Raw genomic sequence first — 14,785 nt, forward strand, 5'->3', positions numbered from 1 at the left:
GGAGATATCTGTACACTGACTGGTGTCTCTCAGTCCCTCTCTCTCAGGGAGATATCTGTACGCTGACTGGTGTCTCTCAGTCCCTCTCTCTCAGGGAGATATCTGTACACTGAGTGGTGTCTCTCAGTCCCTCTCTCTCAGGGAGATATCTGTACACTGACTGGTGTCTCTCAGTCCCTCTCTCTCAGGGAGATATCTGTACACTGACTGGTGTCTCTCAGTCCCTGTCTCTCAGGGAGAAATCTGTACACTGAGTGGTGTCTCTCAGTCCCTCTCTCTCAGGGAGATATCTGTACACTGACTGGTGTCTCTCAGTCCCTGTCTCTCAGGGAGATATCTGTACACTGAGTGGTGACTCTCAGTCCCTCTCTCTCAGGGAGATATCTGTACACTGAGTGGTGGCTCTCAGTCCCTCTCTCTCAGGGAGATAACTGTACACTGACTGGTGTCTCTCAGTCCCTGTCTCTCAGGGAGATATATGTACACTGAGTGGTGCCTCTCAGTCCCTCTCTCTCAGGGAGATATCTGTACACTGACTGGTGTCTCTCAGTCCAGGTCTCTCAGGGAGATATATGTACACTGACTGGTGTCTCTCAGTCCCTCTCTCGGGGAGGTATCTGTACACTGAGTGGTGTCTCTCAGTCCCTGTCTCTCAGGGAGATATATGTACACTGACTGGTGTCTCTCAGTCCCCCTCTCCCAGGGAGATATCTGTACACTGAGTGGTGTCTCTCAGTCCCTCTCACTCAGGGAGATATGTGTACACTGAGTGGTGTCTCTCAGTCCCTCTCTCTCAGGGAGATATATGTACACTGACTGGTGTCTCTCAGTCCCTGTCTCTCAGGGAGATATATGTACACTGACTGGTGTCTCTCAGTCCCTGTCTCTCAGGGAGATATCTGTACACTGAGTGGTGTCTCTCAGTCCCTGTCTCTCAGGGAGATATATGTACACTGACTGGTGTCTCTCAGTCCCTGTCTCTCAGGGAGATATATGTACACTGACTGGTGTCTCTCAGTCCCTGTCTCTCAGGGAGATATCTGTACACTGACTGGTGTCTCTCAGTCCCTCTCTCTCAGGGAGATATCTGAACGCTGACTAGTGTCTCTCAGTCCCTCTCTCTCAGGGAGATATCTGTACACTGAGTGGTGTCTCTCAGTCCCTCTCTCTCAGGGAGATATATGTACACTGACTGGTGTCTCTCAGTCCCTCTCTCGGGGAGGTATCTGTACACTGAGTGGTGTCTCTCAGTCCCTGTCTCTCAGGGAGATATATGTACACTGACTGGTGTCTCTCAGTCCCTCTCTCTCAGGGAGATATCTGTACTCTGACTGGTGTCTCTCAGTCCCTGTCTCTCAGGGAGATATCTGTGCACTGACTGGTGTCTCTCTGTCCTTGTCTCTCAGGGAGATATCTGTACACTGAATGGTGTCTCTCAGTCCCTCTCTCTCAGGGAGATATCTGTACACTGACTGGTGTCTCTCAGTCCCTGTCTCTCAGGGAGATATCTGTGCACTGACTGGTGTCTCTCAGTCCCTGTCTCTCAGGGAGATATCTGTACTCTGAGTGGTGTCTCACAGTCCCTCTCTCTCAGGGAGATATCTGTACACTGACTGGTGTCTCTCAGTCCCTGTCTCTCAGGGAGATATCTGTACACTGAGTGGTGTCTCTCAGTCCCTCTCTCTCAGGGAGATATCTGTACACTGACTGGTGTCTCTCAGTCCCTGTCTCTGAGGGAGATATCTGTACACTGAGTGGTGTCTCACAGTCCCTCTCTCTCAGGGAGATATCTGTACACTGAGTGGTGTCTCTCAGTCCCTCTCTCTCAGGGAGATATCTGTACACTGACTGGTGTCTCTCAGTCCCTGTCTCTCAGGGAGATATCTGTACACTGAGTGGTGTCTCACAGTCCCTCTCTCTCAGGGAGATATCTGTACACTGACTGGTGTCTCTCAGTCCCTCTCTCTCAGGGAGATATCTGTACGCTGACTGGTGTCTCTCAGTCCCTCTCTCTCAGGGAGATATCTGTACACTGAGTGGTGTCTCTCAGTCCCTCTCTCTCAGGGAGATATCTGTACACTGACTGGTGTCTCTCAGTCCCTCTCTCTCAGGGAGATATCTGTACACTGACTGGTGTCTCTCAGTCCCTGTCTCTCAGGGAGAAATCTGTACACTGAGTGGTGTCTCTCAGTCCCTCTCTCTCAGGGAGATATCTGTACACTGACTGGTGTCTCTCAGTCCCTGTCTCTCAGGGAGATATCTGTACACTGAGTGGTGACTCTCAGTCCCTCTCTCTCAGGGAGATATCTGTACACTGAGTGGTGGCTCTCAGTCCCTCTCTCTCAGGGAGATAACTGTACACTGACTGGTGTCTCTCAGTCCCTGTCTCTCAGGGAGATATATGTACACTGAGTGGTGCCTCTCAGTCCCTCTCTCTCAGGGAGATATCTGTACACTGACTGGTGTCTCTCAGTCCAGGTCTCTCAGTGAGATATATGTACACTGACTGGTGTCTCTCAGTCCCTCTCTCGGGGAGGTATCTGTACACTGAGTGGTGTCTCTCAGTCCCTGTCTCTCAGGGAGATATATGTACACTGACTGGTGTCTCTCAGTCCCCCTCTCCCAGGGAGATATCTGTACACTGAGTGGTGTCTCTCAGTCCCTCTCACTCAGGGAGATATCTGTACACTGAGTGGTGTCTCTCAGTCCCTCTCTCTCAGGGAGATATATGTACACTGACTGGTGTCTCTCAGTCCCTGTCTCTCAGGGAGATATATGTACACTGACTGGTGTCTCTCAGTCCCTGTCTCTCAGGGAGATATCTGTACACTGAGTGGTGTCTCTCAGTCCCTGTCTCTCAGGGAGATATATGTACACTGACTGGTGTCTCTCAGTCCCTGTCTCTCAGGGAGATATATGTACACTGACTGGTGTCTCTCAGTCCCTGTCTCTCAGGGAGATATCTGTACACTGACTGGTGTCTCTCAGTCCCTCTCTCTCAGGGAGATATCTGAACGCTGACTAGTGTCTCTCAGTCCCTCTCTCTCAGGGAGATATCTGTACACTGAGTGGTGTCTCTCAGTCCCTCTCTCTCAGGGAGATATATGTACACTGACTGGTGTCTCTCAGTCCCTCTCTCGGGGAGGTATCTGTACACTGAGTGGTGTCTCTCAGTCCCTGTCTCTCAGGGAGATATATGTACACTGACTGGTGTCTCTCAGTCCCTCTCTCTCAGGGAGATATCTGTACTCTGACTGGTGTCTCTCAGTCCCTGTCTCTCAGGGAGATATCTGTGCACTGACTGGTGTCTCTCTGTCCTTGTCTCTCAGGGAGATATCTGTACACTGAATGGTGTCTCTCAGTCCCTCTCTCTCAGGGAGATATCTGTACACTGACTGGTGTCTCTCAGTCCCTGTCTCTCAGGGAGATATCTGTGCACTGACTGGTGTCTCTCAGTCCCTGTCTCTCAGGGAGATATCTGTACTCTGAGTGGTGTCTCACAGTCCCTCTCTCTCAGGGAGATATCTGTACACTGACTGGTGTCTCTCAGTCCCTGTCTCTCAGGGAGATATCTGTACACTGAGTGGTGTCTCTCAGTCCCTCTCTCTCAGGGAGATATCTGTACACTGACTGGTGTCTCTCAGTCCCTGTCTCTCAGGGAGATATCTATACACTGAGTGGTGTCTCTCAGTCCCTGTCTCTCAGGGAGATATCTGTACACTGACTGGTGTCTCTCAGTCCCTCTCTCTCAGGGAGATATCTGTACACTGAATGGTGTCTCTCAGTCCCTCTCTCTCAGGGAGATATCTGTACTCTGACTGGTGTCTCTCAGTCCCTCTCTCTCAGGGAGATATCTGTGCACTGACTGGTGTCTCTCAGTCCCTGTCTCTCAGGGAGATATCTGTACTCTGAGTGGAGTCTCACAGTCCCTCTCTCTCAGGGAGATATCTGTACACTGACTGGTGTCTCTCAGTCCCTGTCTCTCAGGGATATATCTGTACACTGAGTGGTGTCTCTCAGTCCCTCTCTCTCAGGGAGATATCTGTACACTGACTGGTGTCTCTCAGTCCCTGTCTCTCAGGGAGATATCTATACACTGAGTGGTGTCTCTCAGTCCCTGTCTCTCAGGGAGATATCTGTACACTGACTGGTGTCTCTCAGTCCCTCTCTCTCAGGGAGATATCTGTACACTGACTGGTGTCTCTCAGTCCCTCTCTCTCAGGGAGATATCTGTACACTGAGTGGTGTCTCACAGCCCCTGTCTCTCAGGGAGATATCTGTACACTGACTGGTGTCTCTCAGTCCCTCTCTCTCAGGGAGAAATCTGTACACTGAGTGGTGTCTCTCAGTCCCTCTCTCTCAGGGAGATATCTGTACACTGAGTGGTGTCTCTCAGTCCCTCTCTCTCAGGGAGATATCTATACACTGAGTGGTGTCTCTCAGTCCCTGTCTCTCAGGGAGATATCTATACACTGAGTGGTGTCTCTCAGTCCCTGTCTCTCAGGGAGATATCTGTACACTGAGTGGTGACTCTCAGTCCCTCTCTCTCAGGGAGATATCTGTACACTGAGTGGTGGCTCTCAGTCCCTCTCTCTCAGGGAGATAACTGTACACTGACTGGTGTCTCTCAGTCCCTGTCTCTCAGGGAGATATATGTACACTGAGTGGTGCCTCTCAGTCCCTCTCTCTCAGGGAGATATCTGTACACTGACTGGTGTCTCTCAGTCCAGGTCTCTCAGGGAGATATATGTACACTGACTGGTGTCTCTCAGTCCCTCTCTCGGGGAGGTATCTGTACACTGAGTGGTGTCTCTCAGTCCCTGTCTCTCAGGGAGATATATGTACACTGACTGGTGTCTCTCAGTCCCCCTCTCCCAGGGAGATATCTGTACACTGAGTGGTGTCTCTCAGTCCCTCTCACTCAGGGAGATATCTGTACACTGAGTGGTGTCTCTCAGTCCCTCTCTCTCAGGGAGATATATGTACACTGACTGGTGTCTCTCAGTCCCTGTCTCTCAGGGAGATATATGTACACTGACTGGTGTCTCTCAGTCCCTGTCTCTCAGGGAGATATCTGTACACTGAGTGGTGTCTCTCAGTCCCTGTCTCTCAGGGAGATATATGTACACTGAGTGGTGTCTCTCAGTCCCTGTCTCTCAGGGAGATATATGTACACTGACTGGTGTCTCTCAGTCCCTGTCTCTCAGGGAGATATCTGTACACTGACTGGTGTCTCTCAGTCCCTCTCTCTCAGGGAGATATCTGAACGCTGACTAGTGTCTCTCAGTCCCTCTCTCTCAGGGAGATATCTGTACACTGAGTGGTGTCTCTCAGTCCCTCTCTCTCAGGGAGATATATGTACACTGACTGGTGTCTCTCAGTCCCTCTCTCGGGGAGGTATCTGTACACTGAGTGGTGTCTCTCAGTCCCTGTCTCTCAGGGAGATATATGTACACTGACTGGTGTCTCTCAGTCCCTCTCTCTCAGGGAGATATCTGTACTCTGACTGGTGTCTCTCAGTCCCTGTCTCTCAGTGAGATATCTGTGCACTGACTGGTGTCTCTCTGTCCTTGTCTCTCAGGGAGATATCTGTACACTGAATGGTGTCTCTCAGTCCCTCTCTCTCAGGGAGATATCTGTACACTGACTGGTGTCTCTCAGTCCCTGTCTCTCAGGGAGATATCTGTGCACTGACTGGTGTCTCTCAGTCCCTGTCTCTCAGGGAGATATCTGTACTCTGAGTGGTGTCTCACAGTCCCTCTCTCTCAGGGAGATATCTGTACACTGACTGGTGTCTCTCAGTCCCTGTCTCTCAGGGAGATATCTGTACACTGAGTGGTGTCTCTCAGTCCCTCTCTCTCAGGGAGATATCTGTACACTGACTGGTGTCTCTCAGTCCCTGTCTCTCAGGGAGATATCTATACACTGAGTGGTGTCTCTCAGTCCCTGTCTCTCAGGGAGATATCTGTACACTGACTGGTGTCTCTCAGTCCCTCTCTCTCAGGGAGATATCTGTACACTGAATGGTGTCTCTCAGTCCCTCTCTCTCAGGGAGATATCTGTACTCTGACTGGTGTCTCTCAGTCCCTCTCTCTCAGGGAGATATCTGTGCACTGACTGGTGTCTCTCAGTCCCTGTCTCTCAGGGAGATATCTGTACTCTGAGTGGAGTCTCACAGTCCCTCTCTCTCAGGGAGATATCTGTACACTGACTGGTGTCTCTCAGTCCCTGTCTCTCAGGGATATATCTGTACACTGAGTGGTGTCTCTCAGTCCCTCTCTCTCAGGGAGATATCTGTACACTGACTGGTGTCTCTCAGTCCCTGTCTCTCAGGGAGATATCTATACACTGAGTGGTGTCTCTCAGTCCCTGTCTCTCAGGGAGATATCTGTACACTGACTGGTGTCTCTCAGTCCCTCTCTCTCAGGGAGATATCTGTACACTGACTGGTGTCTCTCAGTCCCTCTCTCTCAGGGAGATATCTGTACACTGAGTGGTGTCTCACAGCCCCTGTCTCTCAGGGAGATATCTGTACACTGACTGGTGTCTCTCAGTCCCTCTCTCTCAGGGAGAAATCTGTACACTGAGTGGTGTCTCTCAGTCCCTCTCTCTCAGGGAGATATCTGTACACTGAGTGGTTCTCTCAGTCCCTGTCTCTCAGGGAGATATCTGTACACTGAGTGGTTCTCTCAGTCCCTGTCTCTCAGGGAGATATCTGTACACTGAGTGGTGTCTCACAGTCCCTCTCTCTCAGGGAGATATCTGTACACTGAGTGGTGTCTCTCAGTCCCTCTCTCTCAGGGAGATATCTGTACACTGACTGGTGTCTCTCAGTCCCTCTCTCTCAGGGAGATATCTGTACACTGACTGGTGTCTCTCAGTCCCTGTCTCTCAGGGAGATATCTATACACTGACTGGTGTCTCTCAGTCCCTGTCTCTCAGGGAGATATCTGTACACTGAGTGGTGACTCTCAGTCCCTCTCTCTCAGGGAGATATCTGTACACTGAGTGGTGGCTCTCAGTCCCTCTCTCTCAGGGAGATAACTGTACACTGACTGGTGTCTCTCAGTCCCTGTCTCTCAGGGAGATATATGTACACTGAGTGGTGCCTCTCAGTCCCTCTCTCTCAGGGAGATATCTGTACTCTGAGTGGAGTCTCACAGTCCCTCTCTCTCAGGGAGATATCTGTACACTGACTGGTGTCTCTCAGTCCCTGTCTCTCAGGGATATATCTGTACACTGAGTGGTGTCTCTCAGTCCCTGTCTCTCAGGGAGATATCTATACACTGAGTGGTGTCTCTCAGTCCCTGTCTCTCAGGGAGATATCTGTACACTGACTGGTGTCTCTCAGTCCCTCTCTCTCAGGGAGATATCTGTACACTGACTGGTGTCTCTCAGTCCCTCTCTCTCAGGGAGATATCTGTACACTGAGTGGTGTCTCACAGCCCCTGTCTCTCAGGGAGATATCTGTACACTGACTGGTGTCTCTCAGTCCCTCTCTCTCAGGGAGAAATCTGTACACTGAGTGGTGTCTCTCAGTCCCTCTCTCTCAGGGAGATATCTGTACACTGAGTGGTTCTCTCAGTCCCTGTCTCTCAGGGAGATATCTGTACACTGAGTGGTTCTCTCAGTCCCTGTCTCTCAGGGAGATATCTGTACACTGAGTGGTGTCTCACAGTCCCTCTCTCTCAGGGAGATATCTGTACACTGAGTGGTGTCTCTCAGTCCCTCTCTCTCAGGGAGATATCTGTACACTGACTGGTGTCTCTCAGTCCCTCTCTCTCAGGGAGATATCTGTACACTGACTGGTGTCTCTCAGTCCCTGTCTCTCAGGGAGATATCTATACACTGAGTGGTGTCTCTCAGTCCCTGTCTCTCAGGGAGATATCTGTACACTGAGTGGTGACTCTCAGTCCCTCTCTCTCAGGGAGATATCTGTACACTGAGTGGTGGCTCTCAGTCCCTCTCTCTCAGGGAGATAACTGTACACTGACTGGTGTCTCTCAGTCCCTCTCTCTCAGGGAGATATATGTACACTGAGTGGTGCCTCTCAGTCCCTCTCTCTCAGGGAGATATCTGTACACTGACTGGTGTCTCTCAGTCCAGGTCTCTCAGGGAGATATATGTACACTGACTGGTGTCTCTCAGTCCCTCTCTCGGGGAGGTATCTGTACACTGAGTGGTGTCTCTCAGTCCCTGTCTCTCAGGGAGATATATGTACACTGACTGGTGTCTCTCAGTCCCCCTCTCCCAGGGAGATATCTGTACACTGAGTGGTGTCTCTCAGTCCCTCTCACTCAGGGAGATATCTGTACACTGAGTGGTGTCTCTCAGTCCCTCTCTCTCAGGGAGATATATGTACACTGACTGGTATCTCTCAGTCCCTGTCTCTCAGGGAGATATATGTACACTGACTGGTGTCTCTCAGTCCCTGTCTCTCAGGGAGATATCTGTACACTGAGTGGTGTCTCTCAGTCCCTGTCTCTCAGGGAGATATATGTACACTGACTGGTGTCTCTCAGTCCCTGTCTCTCAGGGAGATATATGTACACTGACTGGTGTCTCTCAGTCCCTGTCTCTCAGGGAGATATCTGTACACTGACTGGTGTCTCTCAGTCCCTCTCTCTCAGGGAGATATCTGAACGCTGACTAGTGTCTCTCAGTCCCTCTCTCTCAGGGAGATATCTGTACACTGAGTGGTGTCTCTCAGTCCCTCTCTCTCAGGGAGATATATGTACACTGACTGGTGTCTCTCAGTCCCTCTCTCGGGGAGGTATCTGTACACTGAGTGGTGTCTCTCAGTCCCTGTCTCTCAGGGAGATATATGTACACTGACTGGTGTCTCTCAGTCCCTCTCTCTCAGGGAGATATCTGTACTCTGACTGGTGTCTCTCAGTCCCTGTCTCTCAGTGAGATATCTGTGCACTGACTGGTGTCTCTCTGTCCTTGTCTCTCAGGGAGATATCTGTACACTGAATGGTGTCTCTCAGTCCCTCTCTCTCAGGGAGATATCTGTACACTGACTGGTGTCTCTCAGTCCCTGTCTCTCAGGGAGATATCTGTGCACTGACTGGTGTCTCTCAGTCCCTGTCTCTCAGGGAGATATCTGTACTCTGAGTGGTGTCTCACAGTCCCTCTCTCTCAGGGAGATATCTGTACACTGACTGGTGTCTCTCAGTCCCTGTCTCTCAGGGAGATATCTGTACACTGAGTGGTGTCTCTCAGTCCCTCTCTCTCAGGGAGATATCTGTACACTGACTGGTGTCTCTCAGTCCCTGTCTCTCAGGGAGATATCTATACACTGAGTGGTGTCTCTCAGTCCCTGTCTCTCAGGGAGATATCTGTACACTGACTGGTGTCTCTCAGTCCCTCTCTCTCAGGGAGATATCTGTACACTGAATGGTGTCTCTCAGTCCCTCTCTCTCAGGGAGATATCTGTACTCTGACTGGTGTCTCTCAGTCCCTCTCTCTCAGGGAGATATCTGTGCACTGACTGGTGTCTCTCAGTCCCTGTCTCTCAGGGAGATATCTGTACTCTGAGTGGAGTCTCACAGTCCCTCTCTCTCAGGGAGATATCTGTACACTGACTGGTGTCTCTCAGTCCCTGTCTCTCAGGGATATATCTGTACACTGAGTGGTGTCTCTCAGTCCCTCTCTCTCAGGGAGATATCTGTACACTGACTGGTGTCTCTCAGTCCCTGTCTCTCAGGGAGATATCTATACACTGAGTGGTGTCTCTCAGTCCCTTTCTCTCAGGGAGATATCTGTACACTGACTGGTGTCTCTCAGTCCCTCTCTCTCAGGGAGATATCTGTACACTGACTGGTGTCTCTCAGTCCCTCTCTCTCAGGGAGATATCTGTACACTGAGTGGTGTCTCACAGCCCCTGTCTCTCAGGGAGATATCTGAACACTGACTGGTGTCTCTCAGTCCCTCTCTCTCAGGGAGAAATCTGTACACTGAGTGGTGTCTCTCAGTACCTCTCTCTCAGGGAGATATCTGTACACTGAGTGGTTCTCTCAGTCCCTGTCTCTCAGGGAGATATCTGTACACTGAGTGGTGTCTCACAGTCCCTCTCTCTCAGGGAGATATCTGTACACTGAGTGGTGTCTCTCAGTCCCTCTCTCTCAGGGAGATATCTGTACACTGACTGGTGACTCTCAGTCCCTCTCTCTCAGGGAGATATCTGTACACTGACTGGTGTCTCTCAGTCCCTGTCTCTCAGGGAGATATCTATACACTGAGTGGTGTCTCTCAGTCCCTGTCTCTCAGGGAGATATATGTACACTGACTGGTGTCTCTCAGTCCCTCTCTCTCAGGGAGATATCTGTACACTGACTGGTGTCTCTCAGTCCCTGTCTCTCAGGGAGATAACTGTACACTGAGTGGTGTCTCACAGTCCCTCTCTCTCAGGGAGATATCTGTACACTGACTGGTGTCTCTCAGTCCCTCTCTCTCAGGGAGATATCTGTACACTGAGTGGTGTCTCACAGCCCCTGTCTCTCAGGGAGATATCTGTACACTGACTGGTGTCTCTCAGTCCCTGTCTCTCAGGGAGAAATCTGTACACTGAGTGGTGTCTCTCAGTCCCTCTCTCTCAGGGAGATATCTGTACACTGAGTGGTGTCTCTCAGTCCCTGTCTCTCAGGGAGATATCTGTACACTGAGTGGTGTCTCACAGTCCCTCTCTCTCAGGGAGATATCTGTACACTGAGTGGTGTCTCTCAGTCCCTCTCTCTCAGGGAGATATCTGTACACTGACTGGTGTCTCTCAGTCCCTGTCTCTCAGGGAGATATCTGTACACTGAGTGGTGTCTCACAGTCCCTCTCTCTCAGGGAGATATCTGTACACTGAGTGGTGTCTCTCAGTCCCTCTCTCTCAGGGAGATATCTGTACACTGACTGGTGACTCTCAGTCCCTCTCTCTCAGGGAGATATCTGTACACTGACTGGTGTCTCTCAGTCCCTGTCTCTCAGGGAGATATCTATACACTGAGTGGTGTCTCTCAGTCCCTGTCTCTCAGGGAGATATATGTACACTGACTGGTGTCTCTCAGTCCCTCTCTCTCAGGGAGATATCTGTACACTGACTGGTGTCTCTCAGTCCCTGTCTCTCAGGGAGATAACTGTACACTGAGTGGTGTCTCACAGTCCCTCTCTCTCAGGGAGATATCTGTACACTGACTGGTGTCTCTCAGTCCCTCTCTCTCAGGGAGATATCTGTACACTGAGTGGTGTCTCACAGCCCCTGTCTCTCAGGGAGATATCTGTACACTGACTGGTGTCTCTCAGTCCCTGTCTCTCAGGGAGAAATCTGTACACTGAGTGGTGTCTCTCAGTCCCTCTCTCTCAGGGAGATATCTGTACACTGACTGGTGTCTCTCAGTCCCTGTCTCTCAGGGAGATATCTGTACACTGAGTGGTGTCTCACAGTCCCTCTCTCTCAGGGAGATATCTGTACACTGAGTGGTGTCTCTCAGTCCCTCTCTCTCAGGGAGATATCTGTACACTGACTGGTGTCTCTCAGTCCCTGTCTCTCAGGGAGATATCTGTACACTGAGTGGTGTCTCACAGTCCCTCTCTCTCAGGGAGATATCTGTACACTGACTGGTGTCTCTCAGTCCCTCTCTCTCAGGGAGATATCTGTACGCTGACTGGTGTCTCTCAGTCCCTCTCTCTCAGGGAGATATCTGTACACTGAGTGGTGTCTCTCAGACCCTCTCTCTCAGGGAGATATCTGTACACTGACTGGTGTCTCTCAGTCCCTCTCTCTCAGGGAGATATCTGTACACTGACTGGTGTCTCTCAGTCCCTGTCTCTCAGGGAGAAATCTGTACACTGAGTGGTGTCTCTCAGTCCCTCTCTCTCAGGGAGATATCTGTACACTGACTGGTGTCTCTCAGTCCCTGTCTCTCAGGGAGAAATCTGTACACTGAGTGGTGTCTCTCAGTCCCTCTCTCTCAGGGAGATATCTGTACACTGACTGGTGTCTCTCAGTCCCTGTCTCTCAGGGAGATATCTGTACACTGAGTGGTGACTCTCAGTCCCTGTCTCTCAGGGAGATATATGTACACTGACTGGTGTCTCTCAGTCCCTCTCTCTCAGGGAGATATCTGTACACTGACTGGTGTCTCTCAGTCCCTGTCTCTCAGGGAGATAACTGTACACTGAGTGGTGTCTCACAGTCCCTCTCTCTCAGGGAGATATCTGTACACTGACTGGTGTCTCTCAGTCCCTCTCTCTCAGGGAGATATCTGTACACTGAGTGGTGTCTCACAGCCCCTGTCTCTCAGGGAGATATCTGTACACTGACTGGTGTCTCTCAGTCCCTGTCTCTCAGGGAGAAATCTGTACACTGAGTGGTGTCTCTCAGTCCCTCTCTCTCAGGGAGATATCTGTACACTGACTGGTGTCTCTCAGTCCCTGTCTCTCAGGGAGATATCTGTACACTGAGTGGTGTCTCACAGTCCCTCTCTCTCAGGGAGATATCTGTACACTGAGTGGTGTCTCTCAGTCCCTCTCTCTCAGGGAGATATCTGTACACTGACTGGTGTCTCTCAGTCCCTGTCTCTCAGGGAGATATCTGTACACTGAGTGGTGTCTCACAGTCCCTCTCTCTCAGGGAGATATCTGTACACTGACTGGTGTCTCTCAGTCCCTCTCTCTCAGGGAGATATCTGTACGCTGACTGGTGTCTCTCAGTCCCTCTCTCTCAGGGAGATATCTGTACACTGAGTGGTGTCTCTCAGTCCCTCTCTCTCAGGGAGATATCTGTACACTGACTGGTGTCTCTCAGTCCCTCTCTCTCAGGGAGATATCTGTACACTGACTGGTGTCTCTCAGTCCCTGTCTCTCAGGGAGAAATCTGTACACTGAGTGGTGTCTCTCAGTCCCTCTCTCTCAGGGAGATATCTGTACACTGACTGGTGTCTCTCAGTCCCTGTCTCTCAGGGAGAAATCTGTACACTGAGTGGTGTCTCTCAGTCCCTCTCTCTCAGGGAGATATCTGTACACTGACTGGTGTCTCTCAGTCCCTGTCTCTCAGGGAGATATCTGTACACTGAGTGGTGACTCTCAGTCCCTCTCTCTCAGGGAGATATCTGTACACTGACTGGTGTCTCTCAGTCCCTCTCTCTCAGGGAGATATCTGTACGCTGACTGGTGTCTCTCAGTCCCTCTCTCTCAGGGAGATATCTGTACACTGAGTGGTGTCTCTCAGTCCCTCTCTCTCAGGGAGATATCTGTACACTGACTGGTGTCTCTCAGTCCCTCTCTCTCAGGGAGATATCTGTACACTGACTGGTGTCTCTCAGTCCCTGTCTCTCAGGGAGAAATCTGTACACTGAGTGGTGTCTCTCAGTCCCTCTCTCTCAGGGAGATATCTGTACACTGACTGGTGTCTCTCAGTCCCTGTCTCTCAGGGAGATATCTGTACACTGAGTGGTGACTCTAAGTCCCTCTCTCTCAGGGAGATATCTGTACACTGAGTGGTGTCTCTCAGTCCCTCTCTCTCAGGGAGATAACTGTACACTGACTGGTGTCTCTCAGTCCCTGTCTCTCAGGGAGATATATGTACACTGACTGGTGTCTCTCAGTCCCTCTCTCTCTGGGAGGTATCTGTACACTGAGTGGTGTCTCTCAGTCCCTGTTTCTCAGGGAGATATATGAACACTGACTGGTGTCTCTCAGTCCCTGTCTCTCAGGGAGATATCTGTACACTGAGTGGTGCCTCTCAGTCCCTCTCTCTCAGGGAGATATCTGTACACTGACTGGTGTCTCTCAGTCCAGGTCTCTCAGGGAGATGTATGTACACTGACTGGTGTCTCTCAGTCCCTCTCTCGGGGAGGTATCTGTACACTGAGTGGTGTCTCTCAGTCCCTGTCTCTCAGGGAGATATATGTACACTGACTGGTGTCTCTCAGTCCCCCTCTCCCAGGGAGATATCTGTACACTGAGTGGTGTCTGTCAGTCCCTCTCACTCAGGGAGATATCTGTACACTGACTGGTGTCTCTCAGTCCTTGTCTCTCAGGGAGATATATGTACACTGACTGGTGTCTCTCAATCCCTCTCTCTCAGGGAGGTATCTGTACACTGAGTGGTGTCTCTCAGTCCCTGTCTCTCAGGGAGATATATGTACACTGACTGGTGTCTCTCAGTCCCTCTCTCTCAGGGAGATATCTGTACACTGAGTGGTGTCTCTCAGTCCCTCTCTCTCAGGGAGATATCTGTACTCTGAGTGGTGTCTCTCAGTCCCTGTCTCTCAGGGAGATATCTGTACACTGAGTGGTGTCTCTCTGTCCCTGTCTCTCAGGGAGATATCTGTACACTGAGTGGTGTCTCTCAGTCCCTGTCTCTCAGGGAGATATATGTACACTGACTGGTGTCTCTCAGTCCCTCTCTCTCAGGGAGGTATCTGTACACTGACTGGTGTCTCTCAGTCCCTGTCTCTCAGGGAGATATCTGTACACTGAGTGGTGTCTCTCAGTCCCTGTGTCTCAGGGAGATATATGTACACTGACTGGTGTCTCTCAGTCCCTGTGTCTCAGGGAGATATATGTACACTGACTGGTGTCTCTCAGTCCCTCTCTCTCAGGGAGGTATATGTACACTGAGTGGTGTCTCTCAGTCCCTGTCTCTCAGGGAGATATATGTACACTGACTGGTGTCTCTCAGTCCCTCTCTCTCAGGGAGATATCTGTACACTGACTGGTGTCTCTCAGTCCCTCTCTCTCAGGGAGATATCTGTTCACTGAGTGTTGTCTCACAGCCCCTGTCTCTCAGGGA

The sequence above is a fragment of the Heterodontus francisci genome, chromosome 14 (assembly GCF_036365525.1).
Source record: "Heterodontus francisci isolate sHetFra1 chromosome 14, sHetFra1.hap1, whole genome shotgun sequence".
Taxonomy (NCBI): domain Eukaryota; kingdom Metazoa; phylum Chordata; class Chondrichthyes; order Heterodontiformes; family Heterodontidae; genus Heterodontus; species Heterodontus francisci.